This window comes from Scyliorhinus canicula, chromosome 9, assembly GCF_902713615.1.
Source record: "Scyliorhinus canicula chromosome 9, sScyCan1.1, whole genome shotgun sequence".
NCBI lineage: Eukaryota > Metazoa > Chordata > Chondrichthyes > Carcharhiniformes > Scyliorhinidae > Scyliorhinus > Scyliorhinus canicula.
The window spans coordinates 126650728-126656727 of record NC_052154.1 but is presented as its reverse complement, the minus strand read 5'-3'; positions in this window follow the sequence as shown (position 1 = coordinate 126656727).

Below are 6000 nucleotides of genomic sequence, written 5' to 3'. Positions count from 1 at the left end.
CGTTGATACCTGGAAGGAGGTGCTGGAACACCTCAGCGCACCTAAATCCCCACCTATCCCTGGCACATCTGATGGGCAGCAGGCAGAACAGAATGGCACCACACCCCTGTGACACCCAGAAGACAGGCGGCCCGATCCGGACCTGGTCGCTCCAGCGAACGGCCACCAAAGGAGACCTAGGTCTCAGGGCGAGAGACGCAGGTCGCCTCCACTTCTGATGTACCGCCTGGGGAGGAACCTAGAAGGAGCACTAGGACGCGCCAGATTAGAAAGGTAGACACCAGTTAAGTTGACACGAGTGAAGCACATAGTTAGCGATGGGGCAAGGGCACAATTTTGCATACATCACAATAAACATCTATTCACCAACGTTCCGAACTGCTTAGGTCCTTATCTGAAGGGTGTGGTTCACTCCGACCCCGTGACCTGATCGGCCCCCGCTACTCCCCCGGCCCTGGCCGATGCCCCCCCCCCCCCCCAACCCCCCCCCCCCCCCCCCCCCCCCCCACCGCCAGCGGTGGGGACGTAACCAACCTTCTCTCTCTCTCTCAGCAGCAACGGTGCTGTTTCCCGATTTTAAATACCACAAGTGAACCGTGCCATTGTTGCATCCGCCAGGCAGAGGCGGAGCATTACAGGAGGCTACCGGACTGGACTGTACATTTTGCATGCCAATGCTGGCATGGGGTGTGAGCCGCATTCACACCATCAAGGGCTGGAGCATATCATTCCATTTGGCGCCAGGCGCCGACATAGGTTTACGACTGAAGCATGATTCTCCACCCAATCGTGTTTCATGATTCCGGCATCAACCGACAGAGAATCCTGCCCATAGTGTTTAGCCTTAGTCAGATGGTCATAACCCAGTTATTGTGATAGAGATGATGTGGTTAATAGGACGAGCTGGGGACTTAAGCAGTCAAGTGTTGAGTTTAGATCTGTCTGTGAACAGGCTAGCAGCTTCTGAAAATCGTGAGTTAATGATTTAACTATGAACAGAACCAGATTTTTGTCAAATGCTGGGAAGTTATACAGTAGTTTGACACAAACAAGGATGCAAGCTGGTTTGTGAAGGATCTGTCTCTCTATAAATACATCTCGATAAAGCAAGTATTCCTGGGTCTGCTAACTTTACTTAAAAATGGGTTTTGACCTGTGATGGGTTTTTGCTTGATTGGAGATAAAATGATATCAGTTGCATGTTAAAGTATTTCCTGTCCTTGTTAAGTATTGTTTAACTGATTATTGTAAGCTATTTTCTTGTATGATGTTAAAGTTAGTTTAATACTGCGTAAATTTTTTTTTTTTTCTTTTTTTATAAATTTAGAGTACCCAATTCATTTTTTCCAATTAAGGAGCAATTTAGCGTGGCCAGTCCACCTAACCTGCACATCTTTGGGCTGTGGGGGCGGAACCCACGCAAGCACGGGGAGAATGTGCAAACTCCACACGGACAGTGACCCAGGGCCGGGATCGAACCTGGGACCTCGGCGCCATGAGGCAGCAGGGCTAACCCACTGCGCCACCATGCTGCCCTAATACTGCGTTAATAATAAATAATAATAAAGTTTGTTTTAATATACCATATCCCGATTTGTGCATGGAATGACTTCTGGAGCAAAGTATCCTTTCCTTGCAATCTTTGCCTTTTTGCCTTTGACAAATCCATGCTGGCTTTCTTTTTTTGATTTGCATTTGGCCAAGCAACTGTTAACTTTGTTCTGAATTCTCGCTTCCAAAATCTTTCCCATCACTGAGGTTAAACTAACCGGCCTGTAGTTGTTAGGTTTATTCTTAAACTCCTTTTAAACAAGGACGTAACAATTCTCCAGTCCTCCGGCACAACCTCTGTATCTAGGGAAGATTAGAATGTGATGGTAAGTACTTCTGCAACTTCAATGCTTAATTTCCTCAGCATCATTGGATGTGTTTAATCTGATCCAGGTGAATTAACAACTTTAAACACAGCCAGCCTTTGAAAAAAAAAATTCCAATTAAGGGGCAATTTCGCATGGCCAATCCACCTACCCACACTGCACATCTTTGAGTTGTGGGGGTGAGACTCATGCAGACAAGGGGAGAATGTGCAAACTCCACACGGACAGTGACCCGGAGCCAGGTTCGAACCCGGGTCCTCGGTGCTAACAACTGCACTGCCATGCCGCCCATAGCCAGCCTTTCTAATAATTCCTCTTTATCAATTTTTATCCCATCCAGTATCTTAACTACCTCCTACCTCACCATGACATAGGCGACTCATTCTTCCTTGGTAAAGACAAGTGAAAAGTACCCATTTAGCATCTCAGCCATGCCCTCTGTCTCCATGCATAGAGCCCCTTTAGGTCCCTAATCGCTACCACCCTTCCTCTTACAATCTTTTTACCATTTATATTATCAGAAACTTTTGGATTCCTTTTCATGTTAGCTGCCAGTCTCTATTCGTTTGCTCTTTTTGCCTCTGAACTTTTGATATTCTGCCTAGCTCGTACGTTTATTATCAACTTGACATCTGTCATATGTTCCCTTTTCCTTCTTCATCCTATTCTATCTCTTTCATCATCCAGGGAGATCTGACTTTAGATGCCCTACCTTTCTCCCTCTTTGGAGTGCATCATGACTCCTTGCCATCTCCTCTTTAAAGACATCCAATTATTCCGTTACAGGTTTTCCTGCTAATCTTGGGACAAATCCGTTCACAAGCCACTGAAACTGGACCTCCTCCAACTCTCAATTCAGCCTTGACATTTTCCAAGCTAACCTAAACTAACGAGATGATACATGATTACTGTTCTCTCAATGGTCCCCTTCTGCCACTTGACCCACCTCATTCTTCGTTCCTCAGATCCAGCAGTGCCTCCTTCCGCAATTCTCTTCCCTTTACACTATCACTGTTCCAGTCTTTATTAGGCTAATTCAAGTCTTCCATTATCACTATTCCATAGTGACTGTTTCAACACATTATTCTCCTGGCACATAGGTCTTTTTCTTTCATCCTTGCATGCGGAGAGGACAAAACACCAGGGAGAGGCAGAGAGCCCGAGGTGGCATCCAGTAAGCTCACAACTGGCAACTGCAGAAGAGGAGATACTGATCAACAACAGAACATCAGTATGATTGGCCGTAGGAGATGGGGAGATAATTTTTTTTGAAATAATCTTTATTGTCACAAGTAGGTATACATTAACACTGCAATGAAGTTACTGTGAAAAGCTCCTAGTCGCCACATTCCGGTGCCTTTTTGGGTACACAGGGAGAATTCAGAATGTCAATTCACCTAACAGCATGTATTTCGGGACTTGTGGGAGGAAACCCATGCACACACTGGGAGAATGTGCAGACTCCGCACAGACAGTGACCCAAGCCGAGAATCGAACCTGGGACTCTGGAGCTGTGAAGCAACAGTGCTACCCACTGTGTTACTGTGCTGCCACACTGTGCTGTCAATGTTAGGAATGGGATCTGTTTGATTAAACAGGTCAGCTGGCTGCTGGGAATCCACATATCAGGCAGCAATATGGCATATAATATTCACTCATGTTAACTCAATGTCAGTAGCAAGTCAAATATGATCATGTGTATATAATGACTACTTAAAACATTCTTACCTTGACAGTTCCAATTCATGTCTTGAATCTTCCAAAGGAGATTCAAGATTCTCACGGTAGGTGGTGCAGGAGGGAAACAATGACTTCTCAGAGGAGTTTTTCCCCACTGAAATGCGTCATGAAAGGGCTCATGCAGACAAAGCATCAACTGAGATACTCGCACTTATGGGAACTGGTAAGGAAGGTAGTTGGATTGTCCCCTGGTGACTCACACATCACTAGTGAGCAAGAGGATGTGTAGGGGACAGACAGTGGTGGAGCAAAAGAGGCTGCAGGATGCTCCAAGCTCAGTTTAGCTGGACACAAATGCTCAAACTCAGGAATTGTCAATGAAGAAGAGACGACTGAAGCTGCAGCACAAAATATGCAATGTCTTGGCAGGCTTTCTAGCCTCCCGGAAAAAAGTGATTGGAGGAGTCGGATCCAAGCATAAGTTTCATGATCACACAGGCCTTTGTGATGATGTCTTTGCCTCTGGACAGAGTGACTATTTTCATGGAACATCAAACACTGCAATAAACAATGGTTTTCACACTGTGAATGCAACCTTGAGAGCGGATTAATGAAGCCTTAGCATTGGTCATCCATTTCCGCACTGACCTGCAGCAAATTGTTCTGAAACTCATTGCTCACATGGAAATGCAGGTGGGCCATGGGAAGGTTGGTGGAAGAGAGCATGCACGTGGGAGTTCAGCTCAGAGCTCTTCTACCGCTTTCTCATTGTCCTCATCCTCATTCAGCATCCCACTTGCTGCTTCATTTCCCTGTGGCCATACTTGGCAAAATGCAGGTGGTGCAGTGTTTGGCAGGGCCCTTGTGGGCTCAAAACCTTTGAGGGCATCAGAAAAAAAGCATCCAGGCAGTTAGAATAGACGTCTAAGCAAACTGTATCTGCTCAAGCCAACAGGGTTTGCACCACATAGAAGAGTAACGAATTGTAACTGCACAAGGCTACACCCATGTGTGTGCTACAGTGTTCATAAACAAGCACCAAGACATAGCTTAGCCAGTGGCGAGATTTGTACTTCCTGACAGATCCTTCCTGCATGCCCAGAATCTCAGCCCCTCCACACATTGCTCTCGAGGAGACCATTATCCACCTCCTGGAAGGTACTTTGCAAAAAGGTCTGGAGTGAGATGTTTATGGTTGAGGTTCATCCCAAACAACTTCATGATACAGGATTCTGCACCACAGGCTGTTCCTAGGGACACACACCAAGATCAATATCAATGGAAGGCCCTCTTGGTCTGCCCAGATTTGTTTATCTTCCGTGCAAAGAGATGTTCATGATCTAGTGCTGCAGAATGGCATATTCCAAGATCCAGGACTATGTGCTGTGGGACGCACTAAAACATGTCAAAGCTGCTGCAAAGATACAAAAGAGAAAAGTCCCTGTCTAAAGTCTGTCAGCCATATACTGAAGTGCTGGAAACTGAAAAACTCCTTGGTTGTGTTTGAAACGCAACGTAAATATTGACTGTAATTTTAAATATAATAAGTGGCCTATAAGAAGCTGAGCTGTTCGTCACTTTCGGACATGACAATGAATATGTATATTATGAATAAAATATTTTTGGAAACAAAAGTTAAGTTTCTGTTCAGTTTTAAACTACATAAATATTATTTGTTTCCAACGGTCTTTTGTTGTCAATTTTCTTTTGTTGCCAACTTTTGGTTGCTGCCAAGTGGCTTTCTCACTTGTGTTGAGACATGAATTGATGCTAAGCAATAGGTGTGCTATGAAAGGGATGCTTGATTGCTTGCAGGGCTGCTTTGTACTGGTGCAAGGCGGTGGGCGTGGGAAAGTGGTTTTTGAATCTAGCTGTCAGTTGGGAAATGCATATTAATAGTGGAATCTATACGTTGGGAAAGATACAGCTGTTTCTGCAGCCACAGATGTTACTCCAAGACGGTATCCTCCCTGGTGAAGGGTGTCACTGAGCAGCTGCAGAGCACTCTGCAAGGGGAGGGTAAACAACCAGATGTTGCCGTTCCTATCGGTACAACTTAGATAGAAAGAGGTCTTGCAGGTAGGTTTTAGAGAACTAAGAAGGAGACGAACAGGCAGGACTGAAAAGTGGTAATCTCCAGATTACTCCTGGTGCTAACTGCTGGTGAGTTTCAAAATAGGAAGATTGCAAAAATGATTACATAGCTGAAAAGATGATACACCAGGAGGGACTTTAGATCCCTGGGACATTATGATTGTTTTTATGGAATGTGGGACCTATACAGACCAACAGGCACAGAGCTAGGATGAGTGTCTTTGAGGAACAGCTTGCTAGTATTGTGGAGGAGAATTTAAACTAATGTGGTTGTGGGATAGGAACCAGGATGCAGCATTAGAGAGGAGAAACGAGGATCAGAAAGGATTGGGAGAGACAGGGAGTACTA